Raw genomic sequence first — 24,391 nt, forward strand, 5'->3', positions numbered from 1 at the left:
CCAGTAATAAAATCTAAAATTAGGTAAGGCTAATCTCAGTTCTTTTTAACCTTCTGAGGGTGAACTTTATTTAGTCTTGGATGTTTATTATTCTATATATGGGAAGAAATAATGGACTCAACAGAGTCAAAGGAAGACTTAGGAATAAAAACAGGTAAAGCTGAAATAGATGTATAAATTCTGGAAAATATTCATTTTAATAACGTTAATTCGGCCAACCAATCATATAGAAAGGGAGACCAACTTGATAAAACCCTTTAAACTAGTGCAGTAAGGTGAAAACATTTTCTCTTTAAATAAATGCTTATAATTTTTTGTAAGTGACACCCCAGACAAGTAAAATGATTTCTTACAATTTTAATGGAATGTTAATATCAACTGGTACCAAGTTCTTCAGAGGAAAAGTTTACTCTTGTATAAGTTCAATTGTAGCCTGAAAAATGACTAAGCGAGAAAGTTAAGAAAGCATAGGAGGTAACGAGGCTTCAACATTAGATATAAAGAATAATAATCACTCAGCATATCGAGAAACTTTTATGGTTAATACCTCTTCTGGAGATACTAAGGATATCTCTAGATTCTCGGAGAGAAATAGAGGACACATAATTTTGCGGCCGAATTTATCCAATGGATTAAATAAAGTAATTTATCCCTTTCTGCTCGAGTTGTCACTAATTTTCAAAATTCTAAATCTTTTAAAATTCAACGTGGAACCAGAGAGGGATGTCCTTTGAGCCCTTTGCTCTTTGATTTGGCCTTTAAACCTTTAACTATTTCTAAGTTTTTAAATAAGTAATTCCATTCAATCCGATCAAAGGCCTTCTCAGCATCTAGAGATATCACACATTCCGATATTTCCTTAGGGGGAGAATAGATAATATTCAATAAACGACGAATATTAAAATGAGAATTCCGATTTTTAATAAAACCAATCTGATCATCGGATATAATTGAAGGTAAAATATTTTCCAATCTACGAGCGAGAACTTCAGATAAAATTTTAACATCCACATTAAGTAGAGAAATTGGTCTGTACGAAATTTTTCTTAAGAATAAGTGAAATAGAAGCTTCGTAAAAGATCGTGGTAGTCTACCCGATTTAAAAGAATCCGAAAAGACAGCACGTAAATGAGGTATAAGAAAAGATGAAAAGGCCTTATAGAATTCTCCAGGAAATCCGTCAGGACCCGGAGTCTTTCCAGAATGCAAAGATCGCACAACCTCGGCGATTTCCTCGTATGTAATAGATTGATCCAACTGTTTTCGATTTTCAGTGGAAAGTATAGGAACGTTTAATTGGTCAAAGAAGTTATCCATTACTGTGTTATCTTTAGGAAATTAGAACTGTAAAGGTTAGATAGAATTCTCTAAATGTATCATTTATTTCTAAAAGATCAGTTGTCCTCTGGCCATTGGCTTTCGAAATTTCTTCAATTTGCCGTCTAGCTCTGGAGACTTTTAGAGGCAACGGGCTGAAGAAGAAGAAATGCGATAGGAGAGGACAGGAGAATATGGAATTGAAGGGGAGGAGGTGGGGAATAGATCGGCTGGTAGTGAGGGCAGCGGAGCAGAAAGGAAAAGGGGGTAGTAGCACAGGCATTAAAGAGGACAGAAGGGTGAATGGGAGAAGAAGGGCATTAGTTAATGGATATTAGAAAAAATCGATGTTGAGGCCGTCAGGTTGGAGACTACAACGGCGGAATATGAGGTGTTGTTCCTCCAAAGTTGCAGCTGGCCTCAACGTGGCAGTCCAGGAGGCCGTGGATGGACATGTCAGTGTGGGAGTGGGAATGTGGATTTGAAGTGGCTGGTTAACGCTCGATCCAGGATTTTGCGCGGATGCACCGAAGGTCCCCGAGGGAAACGGTCACCCACTCTCTATCTGGTCTCACCGATGTCGAGGAAGCCGCCACCGGGAGCACTGAATGGAAAAGGTGACACCTCCGGATGCACAGGTGAAGAGCTGCCTCACCAGGAAGGACTGTCCTCGGGCAATAAATGGTGCGAAGGAGAGAGTTGCAGGGATTGGTTTTGCACAGTGCGGCTGCAGGGATCAGTGACGGGAGGATCATATGCAGGGAGAGACGAGTGGGCAAGGGAATCGCAGACGAGAGCGATCCCTGTGGAAAGACGACGGGCGGGGAGGGAAGATGTGCATGGTGATCGGATACCATTGGAGGTGGTGGATGGTGTGGAGAACGATGTGTTGGATTCGGAGGTTCTTGGTGTAGTTGGTGAGGACAAGGGGGAACCCTGTCCCTGCATGTCGGTGATGGAGAGAATTGGGTAATGACAAACGCGCAGGAAATGTAGGAGATGCGGGGTGAGGGCTACATTGATGATAGGTGGAAGGAATATCCCGTTTCCTGAACAAAGTAAACATCTCAGATGTTCTGGACTGGACAGCCTCTTCATGAGAACATCTTCATGAGAACTGTGAGAAGAGATCAGCATCCTTGTGTTACGGACTCAGTGAAAGTCCCTTTAAGATAGAGAGTGTGTGTGTATGTGTGTGTGGGGCGTGCTTACGTCAATAGAAGATAAAGGACGTAATAACGTTGTTGAAGAAGTTAGAAGAAGAAGAATGAGCGAGAGAGAGAGAGAAGGGAGAGAGACACCAGCCTGCTAGTTTTCTCTATCGATGGATGAGAAACAATAACTGTGTCTGCCACTGAAATCCATGTATGGAAGTTGGAAGTAAACCGGTGGAGTTCACTTTGTTGCTGACCTGTAGAAGGAAACAGGTATTTGTGTGGACGACCACGATTCGGATGCTTTTCGGGGTGAGGAAGTCACTACCGAATAAACACTGAAGTGTCGTTTGGGTTCCATCGTGGAACATTTGGATTTCATATGTACTCTCTCTATGTTTCTCTACGTCTACGTCTTATCTTCAGACAACGGTGGTTGTTGAAGAAGCCCTTGCTCATGTTTCGCCTTATGGCTTGCGGAACTGAACTTTAAGAACCATTCCTGAACTGGGAGTTTTGGACACACACACGAAGAGTTTTAGTTTTGGGGTTAACGTTCGAGGTTTAACATTTTTGAATTCTAACATACTAACATTTTTACTTTTATTTTACGTATACCATAAGTAGTAATTAATAAAATAGTTTTTAGCACTGAATCATGCTCAGTGTGTTTCTTTTGTTGCTGGTTCGTGACACTTGCAAGTGACCGGGTGGGAAGAGCTGCTGTCAAAGTACCTGTGGGATTCATGGGACTGTAAAATATATCTGTGGTTAATTTGTCTCAGGATATGGAGATAGGGAGATCCAGTAAGGGGCCAGAGGTGTCGGAGATGGACTCCGGCACCGACCTCGGCCCTGGCCCCTCCAGGCTGTCCCTCACACACAGACGATTTGCATCGGGCTGGATGCAGATTAGGGACAGTAAGGTAGTGGGCGGGAACGGAATAGACGAACAGGGCCGGTGACCAATTGATGCGCGGATTATTCCATTAGTTCTTCGACTGATCGCTCGCGGGACAAATGAGGTAGTGAGTCAGTTTCCACTTTAGTACCAACAACATGGAAATAACGGAAACTGGAGAATTGTGCAGAGGTCTCGTTGCCTGCAAACTAAATTACGATGAAATCGCCCAGGAGCGGATGCAGAAAAGGATTGGGGTGTGGAGTCACTGGAGAGAGTGTAGGGAGGATATGGGGTGTGATTAGACGGAGATGGTGCAGAGATTGTGCGTGGTACCATTGCACTGGGGAGGGTTCAGAAAGGATTGGGGGGGGGGGTGATTACACTGAGGGAGGATGCAGAGGAGATGGAATACAGCGTCGGGAAGTGTATTCTTCGCTGAGGATATGGTGATAGGGGCAGGGATTATGTTCTTGTACCACTAATATCTTTCTGTGGTAGAGGATACGTGTACCAGACGGGCATGTTGCATTGAACCAGAGAAGAACCAGTATCTTTCTGGGTAATTTGCCAGATCTACTCGGGAGGGTTGAAACCAGATTCGCAGGGGGTGGGATTCCGAGCACGACCAAGTCTTGGGATAAAGCCAGCGAGAGCAATCCAGATGTCATGAAAACTCAGTTAAACTGCATTTATTCAGTGCCCGAGGTTTAAATAGGTCGGCGGGCGAAAGCTGAGCATGGTTTGGCTCTGAGTACGAGGATGTTTTTGATATAAAAAAAAACATGGCTGAGAGAAGGGTAGGACTGCCGGCCTCAATATTCTGGGATGCAGATGCAGAGGAACCAGCTAAACGTGAAGGGGCGGAGCCATTTTGAAACGAGAGGACGGAAGAGCGATGCTCAGCGGTGACGTTACTGGGGATCGTCCAGAACGGCCAGATGGGTAGAACATAGAAACAAGAAAGGGAGAGTCACTCTTGTGGGGCTTACCAGGTTTACCCTTCATCACAACAGGAACATGCTGCTCCTGGACACCTGATATCACACGTTTTAATGCTTGCCGACATAACATTCGTTCCTTTCGCTTCAAACAGGCCTCACCCAACGAAAATTCTGCTGGATACTAACTCCGCTAATGCAAACACTATAATTGTTACAAAATGAAGTCCAACGAACCCAGGGAGAGTTATGTGTTTTTGTTTTTCAATAAGAAGGAAGAACACCGGCGGCTCGAGGAGATTTGGTATGACATCGAAGGGTCTTGTAAAGTGCTGCATATGAATGTTGGAGAGTATTCTAACTGTGTCCTGGAATGGAGTCTCCAATGCACAGGATCGAAAGTAGGTGCAGAGGGTTGTGGATGTCAGTCAGCTCCATCACCGGCACAACCCTCCCCATCATCGATGACATCTTCAAGAGGCGGTGTCTACCAGGGAGCATGAAGACCCTCACTCAACGATCCAGGAACGGCTTCATCCCCCAACACTATCCCTAATTCAACAGAAATTAAAGACATTCCAGAGGAGCTCAGAAGGTGTCGGCACATCAACCAGAAACAATTTCAATACGTGACAGCGAACACTAGCCCAGGAGGGAATGTTCTGCATTCTCCCCAAAATACATAAGCACCCAGGCACTTGGGCCGTATCCGGAGAAGTATCTGCTGGAAGGCACATCGTATCAGACTGTAGCAGTGCGTCCAACATGATAGCAGAATACATTGACTCCTCCCTCAATCCACTGTCAGAAAAAGCACCCCAGTTACATTAAAGACACATACCGCTTCATTCAAATACTCAATTCCCTCTAGTACACCCTAACACCATACTTTTCACCATGGGCTTTGAAAGTCTATACACAACATATCGAGACAGACAGGGGCATACAGGCAGTCAGATATCCTTCAGAAATACCCATACCCGGTGAGGGCAGACGAGGCCTTAGTCAAACTCCTTTTTCCTGACCCTGACAAAAATGACTTTGAATCAATAATGAATTCAACTTCCATGTCAAAGGCACTGCAATGGGAAAGAAATTTGCCCCAGCCTATGCCAACATGCGCGTGGCAAAGTGGGGACAGACAGTCTTCCCGAAATGTCCCAAAAAGACATTTACCTCTAATATATAGAAATAAAATCTAGGGTGTTTGGACACATTAGGGGAGAGATTTAGAAGAATTAATCCAAATCCTGAACACACTTCACCCCCTCCATAAAAGTGAAGGCCATCACAAGTAGAGAGAATGTTGATATCCTGGACATCACAGTTTTCAAACTAGCAGCAGGAAATGTTAGCCAGAAACTAGCGTCTGAAGTCCTTTTCAAGGCAACAAGCACCCATACCCATACCCTCCTGGCACAGCAAGCCATCATCCAAAACACCTTCAGGGGCATCTTCAAATTACAATTGACCCGCTTCCACCGCATTTGCACCAGGGAGGAGGATTTGAACCAGGCCACTGCTATCCTCTTCACTGCGGGGAGATAGAGGGTTTACAGTAAACGCAGGCTCACGCACATGAAATCAGATTTCTTGGGAGGCCTCACAAACCCCAGGCTACAGAATAGGGAAACATCCAAGCTACCACTGATAACAGGGTACAATAGAACGGCCATCAGTATCCACACACTAATTAAGACCCACTTCCAACAACTGAAGGGGCGAATGAGCTCACTGAGAGAATCAAGAGACCTGTTAGTTCGTAACAAACTGTACACAGCTCCAAACTGTGGTGGGAGACATTAGAGGATGTAAACATTTAAAAATAGGAAAAAAAAACATACACAACAGAGCGACAGGAAAATGGGCACGGATAGAACAGAGGAGAACATGGGACCAGCAGAATCTTGTCCATACAATTCAGTGTAAGGAATGCCATATCATGTACGAAGGAGAAACAGGTAACAGCCTAAGTGTTAGACTGATAGGGCACCTTAGTCCTATTACAGAGAAAGACCAGAGCAGACCTGTCAGCAGGCATTTCCAGCAGTAGGGGATCCAGTCTTCAGACATCCTGTGCTTGGAAACTAACCTGAAACTGGTCAACCTCCCAGTGAAAGGGAGCAGGGAAGAAAATGGATTGAGTTATGACAAACCCACTCCCCAAACGTCCTGAACCAAGTCTAAAAAATCAATAAAACAAAGTAAACAAACTAAAAATCAAAATCGGGCCGAGTAAATTAGGCTCAGAAATATTAGCATCACACGTTCTTGATTAATTTAACTCTGACTGGGGACCCCAATCCCAAAATAGGTCTACCCCCTCACCAACATACACTCCCATACAGTCCTACACACCTCACACCTGCTCCAGACAGAAACGACCCCCAATAGACCAGCTTACATGTACCACCCCCATTCCCACACACATCCCCATATATTTCAGTTCGGGTCTAAGACAACATTTTTCCCCGAACACAGACCAGGCGACACTCACCCCTTCTGAACACATACACTCCCGTACCTTCCCCCAAACACTTACACTCGGGTCCCAGCCTGTTCCCCCAACACAGCATATTACAAGTTCCCTTCCCCCGCCTCCCTACATAAATCCAAAAAAGCACATCCAAATTCTCAGTCAACCTTCTCACACAGGGCAGACAATTGACACCCCTTCTGATCCCACATACACTCCTGTACCTTCCACCTAAACATTTACACCCGGGCCTCAGCCAGCTCCCCCGCCACAGCACATTTAACGTTCCATCCCCGCCGTGCTACATACACCCCTACATACTTATGCTGGCATCACAGAGAGCTTCCTCACACAGACTAGACAATAGGCACCCATCGGATCCCACATAAATGTCCCTGCATTCCCCCCTGAACCCAACTCCCCGACAAACCTGCAACAACAGCCCCGAGAGCCAAAACCCTCCACAATCACAATTTCCAAAATTCACCATCACCCCGACCTTATACCTAATCCCACAACCCTATCAATCTCCCCCCAAAAAAACACACGCGAACTCACCGACAAACTCTGGCCAACACCCTCACATGCCAAAACCCTCCACAAGCACAGGTTAACTCCCCGTTCCGAAGCTCACATACACAATTACAATACCTGGGACCCCTATACCACCCTATTAAGATATGGAGTCTGGAATAAAGCATAGGTCGCAATAAAGGTGAGTGGAGCGGGACCAGAATAATGAAGGCGCACGCCAAAATCAAAGTTGCAGGGTCCAGTGAGACTGAATCTCCAGGAACGAGATCAATGAACACTGAAAGGATAATTTTCCCACTGCCCGCTAACTGACAACAGAACCCTAAACCAAGCCTGACAACACTAAAAGAAATTTCAAAAACACATTAAATGAGGCTTAGAAAATTCAGGTCACACGTTCCCCATCAATTTGACTCTGAAGGGACCCAGTCCCAAAAAAGATCTTCCCCCTTACCCAGCATACACCTCCATACACTCCTACACACTCACACCCTGACCCAGAAAGAACCCACCGCCATAGAGCAGCTCACATGCACCACCCCGAAATCCCACATACATCCCTACATTTAGATTAGGGTCCAAGAGAACCTTTTTTCCCCAACACAGACCTGGCAACACACACCCCTTCTGACCACACATACAGTCCTGTACATTCCCCCCAAACACTTACACCCGTGTCCCAGCCTGCTGCCCCGCAGAGCACATTGCACGTTCCACCCCCCGCCATAAACATATGCTGGCATCACAGACAGCTTCCTCACAAGATTAGACAATAGGCACCCTCTCTGATCCCACATACACGTCCCTGCATTCCCCCTGTACCCAACTTCACGATAACCCTGGCCAACACCCCCTCAGGTTAAAGAAAACATCCACATTCACAATTTCCAAAATTCACCACCATCCCCAGCAGTATACGGTCTGTGGGTGTGGGTTTACATGTTGGGACCTGATCTAGGCTTACAGGGGGTTTATATATTGAATAACGTACCAGGGAGTAGGTGAAAGACTGCGATATGATCCAGGGGTTTCGGGGTGTTTATTTGTAGAATACCAGGTCCCCGGGTGTGTGCTGCAGGCTGTGATCTAATCCATGGGTTCGGGGATGGGGGGGGGGGGGGAGGTTAGATATAGAACTCAGGTGCCCCTGATTGGGTTTCAGGCTGGGATCTGATCCAGGGGTTCTGAGGCCTTATATACAGAATACCAGGTCGCCGGGTGTGGGTTACAGGCTGGGATCTGGTCCAGGGGATCGGCGGGTTAGAAATAGAATAACAGGTCCCCGGGAGTGGATTACAGGCTGGGATCTGATCCAGAGTTTCGTGGGGTGGGGGGGGGGGAGGTGTGGTTATATAGAATAACAGGTCCCTGGGAGTGGGTTACAGGCAGGATTTGATACAGAGGTTCCGTGGTTATACATAAAAAAATATTAATAGAAATTCATGTATAAATTCCGCGGGACTGGTGCGGATTCAACAAGTTTTCCAGCAAATGTGGCGGAGTGCGGAAGAGATGGGCGGAAGGGATCTTCCCTCCGCCTCCCTGCCCCTCAGCGTGATCGATAGCGCGACGCAACCAATAGGGGCGCGGCGGCCGGCGGGGACAATCAATGGGCAAGCTGAGAGGCCGGTAACAAGCCGGTGCAGCAGGATTTCTCTTAAAGGGGCCGCGGCCTCGGCCAACCCCGAGAAGGACGGGGCGCTATTTCACCGCGGTGTCTCGGCCAGTGTGGGGTTGGCGGCGGAGTGAGGGGGTGTCCGAGCAGCATTCGGCACTTTTCAAAAGCTGGAGTTTGCATTCAAGGTGACGTTGGGGAATTGAAGGCCGTTGAATTCCCTAAAGATGAAAGCTTCAGCCCCCACCCCTAAAACTTCTCCACCAATGCAGAAACCTGCCCCCTCCTCATTCCAACCACAGCAACAGCACCTAAAGTCCAAATTGCCCCACAGCCCTACAGAGTACCCAGTACACTCACACACCAGCTCCCCAATCCTCAGCGCCTCCATATGTGACTCCAGCCCCCTCCTACACCTCCCCATTAACAGCCTCCCTCCCCTACACCGTCCCTTTGACCCCTCCATCAGAAATCCCCGTGACCCGCCTCCCTCCGCTCAATCTACCCGTGACCCCGTCTCTCCCCCACACCCCAGTGACCCCTCCCTCCTCCACACGCGCACGCGATCTCCTCCCTCCTCTACACCTCCCGTGACCCCGTCCCTCCCCAACAAACCCCATGACCCTCCCTGCCCCACATACTCCCGTAAACGTCTCACTCCCCCACACACCCGGTGACCCCCTCCTCCCTACATCTCCCCTGTGATCCTGCCCCTACCCTACACCCCTCCCATGACCTCCTCCCATCCTTGCACATCCCATATCCTATACTCTCTCTCTCCCCTACACCGCTCCCCGTCCCCCCGCCTCCTCTACATCCTCCCAGTCTCCGTCAACCCCTCCCTCCCTACACCCCTTTCCCGTCTCGGTCACCCCCCTCTCCTACACCCCTCCCCGTCTCCGTCATCCACTCCATCCCCTCCACTCCTGCCCGTGTCCTTGACCCCTCCCTCCCCTCCACCCCCGCCCGTGTCCGTATCCCCCTCCCTCCCCTACACCCCTGCCCGTGTCCGTCTCCCCCTCCCTCCCCTAGATCCCTCCCCGTCTCCGTCATTCCTCCCTCCTCATCTCTGATACCCCTCCCTCCACCTGTTCTCCGTCTTCACCCCCCGAGAGGCGATGGGCGCGGGGACGTGGACATTTCTACGGCGTCTACCTGCTGCTGTGCAGGAACCCAGGTTACCTGGGCCGTGTGTACATCGGATTCACCGTGAACCCCAGCTCAGTGTCAGAGCAACACAACGCGGGCCGCCGCAGGGGTGGGGTGCCTGGCGTACGAGTGGTCAGAACACCCGGGTGAGTGAGAGTGGAGAGGGAGAGTGTGAGTGGGAGAGCGACAGAGGGAGGGGGAGGAGAGGGGGAGAGAGAGAGGGAGGGGAGAGAGAGGGAGAGGGAGCGAGAGAGGGAGGAAAAGAGAGTGGGGAGAGAGAGAGTTAGGGGGGAGAAAGAGGGGTAGGGAGGAGAGAATGTGAGAGAAAGAGGGTGAGAGCGGGGAACGAGAGGGGAGGGTTGGGGAGAGTGTGGAGGGAGAGATGGGAGGGTGCAGGAGTGTTGGTCGGCGAATAAATGGGAGAGTTTTGGGAGATAGGATGGGGTGAGAGGTGGGAGGGTGGTCAGGAAGTTGTGGGGAGAGGGTGGCGTGCTGAACGTACCCCTGCTGCCCTGATCCGGTCCATCTCTCCCCCAGCATTTATCGCCCTCTGGCGGTGGCAGATGTTGCCCCCGTGGGGCCCATTGGGTGGTTCACTTGTCTTTCTGGTTCCCGGGAGTGGGTGACAGGCTGGGATTTAATTCAGTGGTTGCATTTTTTTAAATATAGAATAACAGGTCCCTGGGAGTGGGTTACAGCCTGGGATATGATCCAGGGGTTCGGGGGGTCTATATATAGAATAACAGGCCCCCAGGAGTAGGTTACAGGCTGGGATCTGATCCATGGGTTCGGGAGTTTATATATAGAATAACAGGTCACCGGAAGTGGTTAAAGGCTGGGATCTGATCCAGGGGTTCTGGGGTTTATATATAGAATAACAGGTCCCCAAGAGTGGGCTACCAGCTGGGATCTAATCCGGGGGTCTGGGGGGAGGCGGTGTGATGTTTGTATTCGAGATTAACATGTATCTGGGAGTGGGTTATACACACTCCAGGTCCCTACCGTTCACTGTGTGACACCCGTCCCGGTTGGCTGAGATCTCTGGAGATGTATGTGGGAGAGAGAGAGCGGTGTGAGAGAGAAAGGAAGAGTGACAGTGGGACAGGGAGAGTGTGAGAGGGAGAGTGTGAGAGTGGGAGAAGCGAGAGAGGGAGGGGGAGAGAGAGGGAGAGAGAGAGGGAGGGAAGAGAGAGGGAGAGGGAGCGAGAGAAGGAAAGAGTGGGGGAGAGAGAGTGAGAGAGGGGGAGGGGGGAGTGGGAGAGAGAGGGGTAGGGAGGAGGAGAGAGAGTGTGAGAGAAAGAAGGTGAGAGCGGGTAACGAGAGGGGGAGGGTTGGGGAGAGCGTGGGGGGAGAAATGGGAGGGTGGAGGAGAGTTGGTCGGGAAAGAAATGGGAGAGTCTAGGGAGAGATGGTGGCGTGAGAGGTGGGAGGGTGGTGAGGAGGTTGGGGGGAGAGGGTGGCGTGCTGAACGTACCCCTGCTGCCCTGATCCGGTCCCTCTCTCCCCCAGGGTCATGGTGCTAATCATTCACGGATTATCCTCAAGCCGTGGCTGCTCTGAAGGTCTGTGAGGGAGGGGCGATAGTACAGCCCCTCCCCTCGTGTGACCCTGGGGACCATACCTTCCCTCCTTTCTCTCTCCAGTGCTCCCCTCCCCTCCTCCCCTCCTCCACCCCCTCCTCACCCTCCTATACCCCTCCTCCCTTCCACTCTCCCTCTTCCCTCCCGTCCTTTCTCCCTCCCCACTCTCCCCACCACTCCTCCTACCTCTCCCTCCCTCCGCATTCCTCCCCTGAGTGGATGATCCTCTCTCCTTCCCCTCCATTCCACCTCCTCAAACCCCGATCAGCCACGCTGTGCTGACTTCTGACCTTCCCGATCTATGCTGATCTCTGACCCTCGGTTGTGCTGACCTCTGACTGGCACCTGTGCTGACCTCCGCCCCCTCCCCAGCTGTGCTGACTTCTGCCCCCTCCCCAGCTGTGCTGACCCCTGACCTCCCCCAGCTGTGCTGTCCCCTGACCGCCCCCAGCCGTTCTGACCTCTGCCCCCTCCCCCGGCGTTGTTGAGCCTTGACCTCCACCGGCTGTGCTGACACCTGCCACCCCCCCTCCCCCGGCGCTCCTTACCCCTGATCTGTGCCTTCTCTCTGACAGATCGAGTGGTCCTGGCAGCACCCGTCCTGTTGTCGGCAGCTGGCGGGGGTGAGGGGGCGGGCGCGGGGGGAGGGCAGTTACCCCTTCCACCTCCGGCTGCTGTGGGAGCTGCTCCGGTGTCCCCGCTGGGGCCGCCTCCCCCTCACCTTGCGCTGGATCCACCGGGAGCACCGCCGGGACTGGCCTCCGACCGGACGCACCCTTCCCTCACCTGGTCCTGGCTTTCGGCAAGGCGGGAGCCGGGAGCGTTGTCGGGGGCGGCGGCGTTGTGACGGAGAGGGAGATAGAGACCCCAGGAGGGTGCAGCGTCTGCGGTAGACCTCTGACGGTGAGTCGCCCACCCACCTCCCCGACCACTGGGTGTGTATGTGTGTCTGTGGGGTGTTGTGGGCGTGTTCCTGTGTCGGTGAGTCATGTTCCTGTGTCGGTAGGGGGTGTTGTAGGATGCAGCTGAGGTGTTGAGCTGTTATGGAGGTGTTGGGGTGTTGTGCGGATGTTGTTGAGGTGTTGTGGGGTTGTTCCAGTGTCAATAGGGGTGTTGTGAGGTTGTTGCTGTGTGGTGCTGGGGTGCTGTTTGGCTGTTTGTTCGGGTGTTGTGAGGTTGTTCTGTGTGGGACGGAGTGTTGTGGTGCTGTTGTTGTGAGGCGTTGTGGGGCCGTTACTGTGTCGATTAGCAGGTGTTGTGGGGTGTTGGAGGAATGGTATTGTTGGAGAGTCGTGTTGGGGTGTACGGAGGGTGTTTGCTATGGGGTGTTGTTCGGGTGTAGGTGGTGTTAGGGTATTGTGGGCAATGATGGAGGTGTTGGGGTGTTGTGGGCGGTGTTTTAAGTTGGGATTTTTGTGGGGTGTTGTTGGGGAGTGCTGGGGTATTGTGTGATGTGATGGAGGTGTGTTGTGCGGTGTTAGAGGTCTTTGGGAGCTGTGGGCGGTGGTAGAGGTGTTGGGGTGTTGTGGGCGGTATTGGAGGGTGGGATGTTGTATGCGGTGCAGGAGATGTTGGGATGTTGTGGGCGGTATTGGAGGGTGGGATGTTGTGTGCGGTGCAGGAGATGTTGGGGTGTTGTGGGCGGTGACAAAGGTTCTGGCGAGTTGTGGGCGGTGGTTCGAGGTGTGGGGTGTTGTGGGCACTGTTCGAGGTCTTGGGGTGTTGTTGGCGCTGTTGGAGGGTGGGGTGTGGGCGGTGCTGGAGATGTTGGAGTGTTGTGGGCGGTGCTGGGGATGTTGTGGTGTTGTGGGAAGTTTTGGGGTATTGTGGCGGTGATGGCGGTGTTGAGGAGTTGCGGGCGGTATTGCGGTGTTGCTGGCGGTGTTGGGGTATTCTGGGCGGTGATGGAGGTTGGAGTGTTGTGGGCGCTGCTGGTGATGTTGGGGTGTTGTGGGTAGTGTCGGAGGAGTTGGGGGTGTTCTGGTAGGTGTTGAGTGTCGGGTTGTAATGGGGCTTTGGAGGTTCGGGTGTTGTAGGGCGTTAGAGGTTGGCTGTTGTGGGCGGTGTTGGAGGTGTTCGACTGTTGTGGGTGGTGATGGACGTTTTGAGGCGTTGTGGGTGGTGTGGGAGGTTGGGGACTTGTGGGCTGTTTTGGAGGTTGGGGTGTTGTGGTGTGTTGTTGGGAAGTTCTGGGGTGTTGTGAGCAGTGATGGAGGTGTTGGAGTGTTGTGGGCGGTGTTGGAGGTTGGAGTACTGTGGGAAGTGATGGAGGTGTTGGGGGTTTGTGGGTGATGTTGTGGGTGACATTGGATTTTGAGGGGCGATAGAGGTTGTGGTGTTGTGGGTGGTGTTGGGTGTTGTGGAGTTTTGGAGTTTGGGGTGTTGTAGGCGTAGATGGAGATGTTGGGGACGTTATGGGATGTGTTGGGTATTGTGGGATGTTTTGGGGGTTGGAGTGTTGTGGGGGTTAGTGTTTGAGGTGTTGTGGAGCGTTGGAGGTTGGGTGTTTTGGGAGGTGTTGGGATGTTTTGGGCGGTGTGGGAGGTTGGAGTGATGTGGGTGGTGTTGGGGTGTTGTGGGTGTTATGGGCAGTGATTGAAGTGTTGGGGAGTTGTGGAAGGTGTTGGAGGAGGCGGAGTTGTGAGAGGTGTTGGGTGTGTGTGGGGTGTTGGAGGGTGCTGTGTTGTGGGTGGTGTTGGGATGTTGTGGGACGTTAAAGGTTGGGGTGTTGTGGGGCGTTGGAGGTTTGCGGTGTTGTGGGTCGTGCTGGACTGTTGTGGGGTTTTGCTTTGCTGGGCTGGTTATCCCTGGATCCGACCGACCCCGCGCTCTCTCGTTCCACCCCCCAACACAGCCCGCAGGAGGACGGGGTGTTGGTCTCTTGTGTCTACCCCGATGCACAGCACGATCCCACATCATCTGCCTGGAATATATGAACGTTCCGCTCTTATATTCAATGTCCCGACGTTTGAATGCTGGCATACCGTTTTGCCTTCATCACCACCCTATCGACCTGTGTGGCCATTTATATTGAACCATGTTTGAACCCGTTCTCTGTTCGTCAGCATTAATTCTGTATGCTCACATGTACTGTACTTGTTGGGAATAAATTCCATCAGCCAATGCCCCGTCCAGCTTTCTAACTGATCTATGTCCTGTTGTATCTTCAGAGAACCTTCTCGCTATCCACAACAAAGCTATTTATAGGATCATCTGTAAACCTTCTGATCGCTCTGGGTTGGGAGCTGAAGAGTGTCAGAGAGCGAAATGCTCGAGGAATAGCGGCATTCTTGCATCCAGACAGATAGACATCCAACCCCAAATCAGAAAACGGTATTATTTTAATAAACTGAAATGATTACCGAGGAGAATCGGACTGTCTCTCAGGGGTGAGGTGAACACAAATCATTGACGCATTCTATTGTCCGATTGATTCGCACCACAGGTTTATTAAATATGCCTTGTGCACAAATTAAACAATACAATCTGTACTGTTACTTAAAGTCAAATCAAAGCCGAGTTTATTGTCATGTGCACAAGTATATGTATACACAGGTGCAATGATAAACTTTATGGCCGCAACATCACAGCCACACAGCACGATAAAAGCAGCATTCACAAGAAAAGCATAAATGATAAATTACACACAGTTTTAATGGAAAGAAAAACAATAAAAACAGAGGGGAAAAAAGGAAGTTCCCTCACGTGTTGAAATCTGCAGTAATTAGCGTTCCTCTCAGGAGTTGAGGTGAACACTCATTACTCAGGGATTCTTTGTCAGATTTATTCGCACCACTGATCAATTAAATATATGCAGTGTAAAAGTTAAGACAATAGAATCTGTGCACGATGTGTGTTCTTTCAGCATTTAAACACCTCTGTATATATTTAAATAATTAAACAGTAATGTGTAAACCTGTTTGCTTAATTTCATATTTTCCCTTTGGTGACTGTCGGTTCTTGTCCACTGGTAGCTTTGATATAAGACAGGACGAATCTTTCATATCAATCTCCAGCCGTAATACATTTCAGATTTACGTGATCCTTCTGGAGAGGGGGCAACACTCGATCTCCTCTCGAGAAATGATGCTGGATAAATGATTGATATGTCAGTGGGGGAGCACTTTGGGCCCAGTGACCGAAATTCTATAAGATTTAACATGGTGATGGAGACGTGAGTGCAGGTCCACAAATTAAAGGCCCACACTGTGGCAAGACTAACTTTGATGTTGTGCCGACATTATTTTCCTGATCTAAGATCTATATAACCCTTCCCTCTTACATTGCTCCCCATTTCTCCATCATTCATGTGTCTATCTAAGAGTCTGTTCATTGTCCCGAATGCATCTGCCCCCAAACATCTGGACGCAGTGCGTTCAACGCACCCGCCACTCTCTGTTTAAAATACTTACCCCTGACATACCGCTTTTTGCTTCCTCAAATGACATTTAAATTGTGTCCCATCGTGTTAGCTGATTTTGCACCTGGGAAAAGTCTCTGACTGTGGACTCGATCTATGCCTCTCATCATCTGGTACACCTCTATCACGTCACCTCTTATCCTCCTTCTCTCCAAACAGAAAAGCCAGTGTGGCAAATAATGAAGTACAGGAAAAAAACAGGTCTTGCTGCCTGCAGTCAGACATCGCATCCAAACCCATAGACTGACTATTGTCTGTCCTATAAATAGATTGAGCGAGTTCAGAGGAATTTATTCAACAAAGTGGAGCCTACAACTAGCATAAGCTGCTAACATTTCCGAAACCTTTCCCAGTGATAGCCTCACTGCACAAAGTCCAGGCCAAACCAGCCCTAAGCCTAAGGATTTTTCAGTACGAATCAAACTTGTACAACTCAAAATGCAAGAATCGTACTACAGGTAACAGGGTCACAAAGGTGGACGTGATACTCCAAAGGATTTTTCTGCGAATAACAAACATAAATCTGTGCAATTCAATGCCAACCACTTTTCCACACTCCTGAATTTGGTTTTCCCTCCAAACCCAGAATCCCACTCCCCAAACACAAACAACCCACTCATTGCCAGGAACTGCTGAAACCCGACGTCTATACAAAAATACAGGTTCCTTCACTGATTCTTGAAGACCAATGTTCTGTGCTCAGGAACCAGTTCCATCTTTAAATCAACTTCATCTTTCCAGAGACATCCCTGCAACAGTACTAAACTCTCACATTTCTCCAAACGTTTCCAGCAAAGTTCACTCAAATGGTACAATACCTCCCTGGGGGTAAGCATTCATTTGTATCCCAATGTTTAACCCCAGCCAAATTATTCAAATGTTCTTTATGTTGAAATGAATCGGGGCAACAATTGTCTTGTTCATTTTGCATCAGTCGGAAGATCCAGCCAGGCAGTTTGTGATTCACCCGTGGAATTTCTCCACTACATCAGCGGTTGATGTTTACAGTCTCACATTAACAACTTTAAAAACTTGGTCACAGAGACACCCCACAGGGACTCCAGGACTCGAGTGGTGTTCACTTCACTGAACTGGGAGCCGTGAAAACCTCAGGAGCTTTGATCCCATCCCTTCCTCACCAATATTTACAACCTCCCCAAATAGAAAGGCAGCCCCCTTAACCCGTCACGACTTGCTCTTTTCCTGTCTCCATTATTCCTGTTCTGTAGTATCTGTCCTAATGAGTTTCTGGTCTTCGATTCTCCACGGCTCAGATACATGTCCTCTGACTACTGCTCCGCAATGCTGAACATTACCACACTCGATGCAAATTTACAGCCCCCATCAGATGTTGCAATTCACGCCCCACCCCCCTTTCACCACCCGTCTCCGATCTGATCAAGCTGACGACTGACCTCAGAACCTGGTCAACAGGTGACACATTTTGTCAATGAAAGCGAGTTTCTAGGAATTAATCTCCCCTGAGGCAGCAGGACAGTGATGAGAACAGTCACCGCCATTACACCTGCACCACGTCAGCTCCACCACATACCTCTAACTTCTGTGCCCAAAAAGCTGATGGAAATTTGAGGTGAGTCTGGGTCCTGGAGCAGGAGCCAAGTCTGGTGATTGGGATGGAGGGAGTGAGGGACACCAATAATTTCAGGTCCAGGGTTGAATGGAAGGAGGCTTGGGAATTGGTGAGTGGTTTCTTGTCTCCACATTTTCCTTCCAAAACTCTGCTGCCCACCTGACATTGCATTCCAGCATTGACCCAGCCTTCATCCCATACTCAATAGCTGACACTCATTCACAGTCAAGCAATGATTCACGGTGGTGGATGTCCAGAATTCTCCACACTTCGTACCAATTTTTGCATCTTTTCCGGATTCCTCACGGATTGTATGACAGCTGTTCTGCTCGTGACTGCAAGAATCTGCAGATAATTTCGGACACAGCTCAGCACTTCACGTATTCCAGCCTCTCCTCCCTGGAGAGTCTCCACTACTCGCTGACTTGGCAAAGCCTCCAGAATAATCAAAGAACTCACCCACACCGGCATTCTCCCTTCTCCCCCTACCAACAGTTGAAGATACTGAAGCCGGTAAGTACGAACCACCAGGGTCAATGACAGCTTCTGTGTCGCTGTGATTAGACTCTTGAACGAATGACTCATACGTAAAAGATAAACTCTTGAGCTTATAATCGACCACGTCGTGGCCTTTGCACCTCATTGTCTGCCCGGACTGCGCCTTTTCTCTAACTGAAACACTTTATTCTGCATTCGCTTTTGTTCTTGCCTTCGTGTACTTTCTCAATGTACTTATGTATGGAATGATCGATCTGGATCGCAGACAAAACAAACTCTTTTCGCTGTACCCCGTAACATGTGACAATAACAATTACCAATAATAAACCAATTATCAATCAGGGAAGAGGCTGAAAAGCAGGACCACTCGGTTAGTGATGTCTGGATTACTTCCAGTGCCACGTGCCAGTGAGCGTAGAAACAGAAAGATGGGCCAGATCAATGTGTGGCGGAGAAGCTTGTGCAGGGCGCAAGGATTCAGCTTGCAGGATCATTGGGATCTCTTCTGGGGAAGAGGTGACATGTACAAAAGTCAACGGCGTGTTTATTGTCTTATGCACAAACAGATGAATGACCAGGTGCTATAAAAAACAGACTTGCGGCAGCAACAGAGGCACATACTGTAGAGTTATGGAACAATACTGCATGTATCTAAGCCCTTCGGCCAAGCAAGTCCATGCCGACCACATTGAGAACCCAGATATTCCCAATACCTTGCACCATGTAAGCAGCATTCACAAGAAAAACATTAATTAACACAAATTATATACAACTGTACACAAGAGGGAACAGTTGCGACTGAACAGGAACGGCACCAATATCATGGGAGGAAGATTTGCTGGTGCTACTCGGGAGTTTTTAAACTAGATCGCCAAAAGGATGGGACGCTGAGCAGGAGACAGGCCGATGAGAGTTTGGCGGTAAATCCTGCAGTCAACGAAAGCAAGATTTATCCCACAGCAGGGAGCGCAGGGATTAGGGAAGAGAAAGGGGGAAAGGGGATTGAAGGTGGGAGTGGTTACCGTAAATTCGAGAAATGGATGTTGAGACGTCAGGTTGGAGACTACACGGCGGAATATCAGGTGTTGTTCCTCCAAACTGCATCTTCCCTCGACGTGACAGTAGAGGAGGACGTAGATGGACATGTCGGTATGGCAGTGGGATGTTGAATTGAACTTCTGGCCACCGCTAGATCCTGGCTTTTTGCGGCAGACTGATCGAATGTGCTCGATGAAGCGGTTACCCACTCTGTGTCGGGACTCACCGATGCAGTGGATGCGGCACCGTGAGCATCGAATTCAAAAGGTGACACTCCGGATTCACAGGTGAAGCGCTTCCTCACTTGGAAGGACTGCCTCGGGCACTGAATGGTGATGAGGGAGGAGATCTCGAGACAGGTGTTGCACCTAGTGCCGTTACAGGGATATATGCCGGGAGGTTCATCTGCAGGGAGGAACGAGTGGACAAGGGAGAGGCGGAGAGAACGATCCGTGCGGAAAGAGAACGGGCGGGGAGGGAAGATGTGCCTGGTGATCAGTTCCCGTTGGAGGTGGTGGAAGGTGTGGAGAACGATGTGCTGGATGCGGAGGCTCGCGTGGTGGTAGGTTAGGACAAGGGGAACCCTGTTTATTTATGTCGGAGCTGGAATGGGTTGGGTGAGGGCAGATGTGCGAGAAATGTAGGAAATGAGTGTGAAGTTTACATTGGTGTGGTGGAAGGAATATCCCGTTTCCGGAACAAAGAGACTGATGTCCTGGTATGGACAGTCTCTTCATGAGAACAGATGCGGAGAAACTGGGAGAAGTGATGAGCATCCCTGCAAGTGACTAGGTGGGAAGAGTTGTACTCAAGGTATCTTTGGGAGACGGTGGGTTTGTAAAAGTTGTCTGTGGTTAATCTGTCTGGAGATGGAGATAGTGAGGTTCAGAAAGGGGCGAGAGGTGTCGAAGATGGACTTCGGATCCGATCTCGGCCCCGGCCTCCTCCAGACCGAGACCTCTCACTTCGCAGATTGGCATCGGGCTGGACACACCGTCCTCTGCTTACTGGGGACAGTAAGGTAGTGGACGAGAACGGGAATAGACGAACAGGTCCTACGACCAATAGGTGCACGTTTTTCTGCATTGGTCATTTCACTGACAGGTCGCAGGCCTGGTGTGAACAACATGGAAATAACGGCAACTGGAGAAATGTGCAGAGGTTCCGTTGCCTGCAAAATAAAATAAGATGTGATCGCACTGGACGGCATGCAGGAAAGATTGGGGTGTGTAATTACTGGAGAGAGTGTAGAGAGAATTGGGGTATTATTGGACTGGAGAGGGTGCCGAGAGGATTGACGGGGGTGGTGATTGCACCGCAGAAGAATGCAGAGGAGATGGAATACAGCGTCGGGAGATGTATTCTTGTCTGAGGAGCTGGTTCGGGGGCAGGGTTTCATGCTGTGGGTCGATTGAGGTTTCTTGTGTAGTTGGGACGACCTGTACAAGAGGAACAGGTTGCATTGAAGCAGAAAGGAACCAATATCCCTGCAGGGTAATCTGCCAGTGCTGCACGGGAGGGTTGCAACCAGATTCGCAGGGGGGTGGGATTCCGAGCAGGACCAAGTCTTCGGATAAAGCCAGCGAAAGCAAATGTAGATGTCAGAAATACTCAGTTAAACTGTATTTATTTAGGTTCCCAAGGTTAATTAGGTCAGGCGGGCGAAGTCAGAGATGGATTGGCTCTGCACACTGGGATGCGCTTGATATAAAAGAAAAACGGCTGATAGAAAGGCAGGACTGGCAGCTCAGTACTACAGGATGCAGATGCAGAGGAACAGGTAAACATGAAGGGGTGGAGCCTTTCTGAAACAGGAGGGCGTGACAGCGATGCTGAGCGATGACATTCTGGGGGGATCGTCCAGGAAGGTCAGATGGGGAGTACATAGAAACACAAGGTGAGCTTCACTCAAATGGGGCATACTAGGTTTGCTATTCACCGTACCAGGAACATGCTGCTCCCGGACACCTAATATCACACTCTTAAAGGCCGACGACTTGCAATTCTTTCCTTTCGCTTCAAACAGGCTCAGCAAATCGAAGTCTGAGAGATCCTGTCTTACTCCCCCCCAAATTAGACTTGTTCCAGTTTAGGACTGGGGAAACCTGGGGAAATTAAAATCTCCTGCTAATACAACCCTATTATTGTTACAACAATGACGTCTAATGGAATCCAGGGACAGCGAGGTATGTGTTTTGTTTTGCAATCATAAGAAGGCACATCAGCGGCTCTACTTTGATTGGAGTTTGAGGAAATTTGGTTTGTCATCGAAGGGCCTTGTAGCTTTCTACAGATGAATGGTGGGGAGTATTCTAACTGTTTGCTGGTATGGAGTCTCCAATTCACAGGATCAAAAGCGGGTGCAGAGGGTTGTGGAGTCAGCCAGCCCCATCTCCGGCACAACCTTCCCCACCATCGAGGACATCTTCAAGCGCCGGTGCCTCAGGAATGCGGCATCCATCACCCGGGAGCATGAAGACCCTCACTCAATGATCCATGAGGGGCTTATTCACCTAACACTACCCATAATTCAACAGGAAATTAAAGTCATTCCAGAACAGCTCCGAAGGTGAGGGCACATCAACCATAAACAATTTGAATACATGACAGGGAGACAATCCCGGGCGAGAAAGTTCTACATTCTTACCAAAATACACAAGCACCCAGACACTTGGACCGTACCCGGAGAAATACCTCTAGGAAGGCCCATCGTATCAGACAGTGTACGACATGATAGCAGAATACATTGACTTCTTCCTCAATCCACTGTCAGAAGAACACACCAGTTACATCAAAGAGACAATCTCAGTTCCCTCTCAGTTCACACTGACACCATACTTTTCACCATGAACATTGAAATCCTTTACGCAAATTTCGAGACAGACAGGGTCAGAGAGATCCTGCAGAAATATCCAGACCCGGAGAGGGCAGACGAGGCCTTTGTCAAAATCCTCTTCCTGAGCCTGACTGAAAATAACTTTGGATTCAATGATGAATTCAACTTCCACGTCAAAGGCACGGAAATGAGAAAGAAGTTTCCCCAGCCTATGCTAACATTTGCATGGCAAAGTGGGAAGATACAGTCTTCCCGAAATGTCCCAAAAACCCACGTGCCTCTGCAGATATCTGGATGACATCTGGGATGTTTGGACACATTCGGAGAGATAGTGAGAAGAATTCATCCAAATCTTCAAAACGCGTCACCCCTCCATAAAAGCGAAGGCCATCACAAATAAAGATAAATATGATTTACTCCTAACCCTAACACTAACCCTGTCAAACACCGAGACAAACCCCAGCCAACTCCTCAGCAAACCTTTGCCAACACAAGACTAACCCATGCCAACACCCAAGAAACGCGAGTCAACACCAGATAAACAAAAATCGTACCACAAACCCAATAAATCCCTTCCAACAACCTCATATACACGACGACAACACGTGGGTCCTCTCTCCCACCGTTTCAACAGATTCAATCAATAATAACGCACAGATCTCAATAAAGGCGAGTGGAGCGGAAACTGGAAAATGAATCCGTGGGCCAGATCAAAGTGAGTCCAGTGAGAGTGAATCTCCCGTGACGAGATCAATGAACACAAGAGGGATAATTTTTCCCACTTCCCTTTAACTCACAACCAAACCTGAATGAAAATGCGGTGAGCGGTTCAGTAAGTTTGCAGACGATACAAAGAGGGTGGAGTTGTGGATTGTGTTGAGATTGCCAAAGGATAAAATAGGATACAGGTCAGTTGCAGATATGAATGGAGAATTGGCAGATAGACTTTAATCCGGCCACATGATCGGTGTTGCACTTTGGAGAGCAAATATGAAGTGACTGTACACTGTTAATGGCAAGATCCTGAACAGTGTTGATGGACAGAGGGAACTTGTGGTACAAATCCATAGCTCTCTGAAAGTGCCTGCGCAGTTTGACGGGTCGATGAAGAACTCGTATGGTATGTTTACCTCTATTAGTCAAGGCACTGAGTTCCAGACACGGGAAGTTATGTCGCTGCTGTCTGAAACTCTGGTTAGGTCGCATCTGGAGTGTTGCAGTCTCTTCTGGTCGCCCCGTTACAGGAAGAACATGGAGTATTTGAAGAGGGTGCCGAAGTACCAGGATGCTGCTTGTATTCGAGGGCATGTGTTGTTCGGAGAGGTGGACAAACTTGGGTTGCTTTATCAAGAGCGTCGGAGGTTGAGGGGACAAATGATAGCAGTTTGTAAGAATACGAGAGGCACAAATACAGTAGACAGCCGGTATCATTTTCTCAGGTAAGAAGCGTCGAATACCAGAGCATAAGCCTTTAAGTTGAGAGGCGGTAGGTTGAAAGGAGAAGAGTGCGGCAGGTTTTTTTACATAGAGAGGGTTACGTTCTTGGAACGTCAGGTGTGGCGGTCGAGGGAAATACGATTGGGGCACATGGATGCATAGGCAATGGAGGGTTATGGATATTGTGTAGGCAGAAATGATTAATTTAGATAAGGATTGAAAATCCTGTTTAATTAGTACGGTAAAACATCGTGGGCCGAAAGGCATGTTCCCGTATTGTAATTTGTTTTCTTACCCAGATCTTTTTCTCTGCGACGGAAAACCTCAACCAGCGTGACCTAATTCTACCGAGAAGAACCAACATCAGTTATTTCAAAGTCAAAGTCGAGTTCATTGTCAGAAGCAAAAGTACACCTAGGCACAGGTGAAATGTAAAAAAAACTTGCAGCGACATCACAGGCACATCGCGGAATATGAGCAAAACAAAGCAAACATAAATTATACACAATTTATGCAAGAACTAAAACTCATTTAGAACAAAACAAAGTCCATAGAGCAGACAACATTCCTTCCAGTTCACAATTCCCCGCCCGATTCTGCTTGTTTCCCTCCAGTGTGTTTGAAGTGGGAGAGACGGAGTTGGTTCATGCGGGGAAGCCGCGCTGAATTATCAGCTCCGCTCCCCGCTGAGCACTTCTCACAATGCGGGTGAGGGGAGATTTCACCAGCACCTTCAGCTGCTCCCTGAACTTAGTCTGGGTCACCACGTAAAGAGCCGTGTTTGTGCAGCAGCTCAGGAGCTGCAATATGAAGCCCAGTTCAGTTATGATATCAGGTGGAAATACAACCTCATAAATGAACAACAATCGGAACCACACAAAATTTACCGTAAACACCGCCCACA

This window comes from Pristis pectinata, chromosome 22 (assembly GCF_009764475.1).
Source record: "Pristis pectinata isolate sPriPec2 chromosome 22, sPriPec2.1.pri, whole genome shotgun sequence".
Lineage (NCBI taxonomy): Eukaryota > Metazoa > Chordata > Chondrichthyes > Rhinopristiformes > Pristidae > Pristis > Pristis pectinata.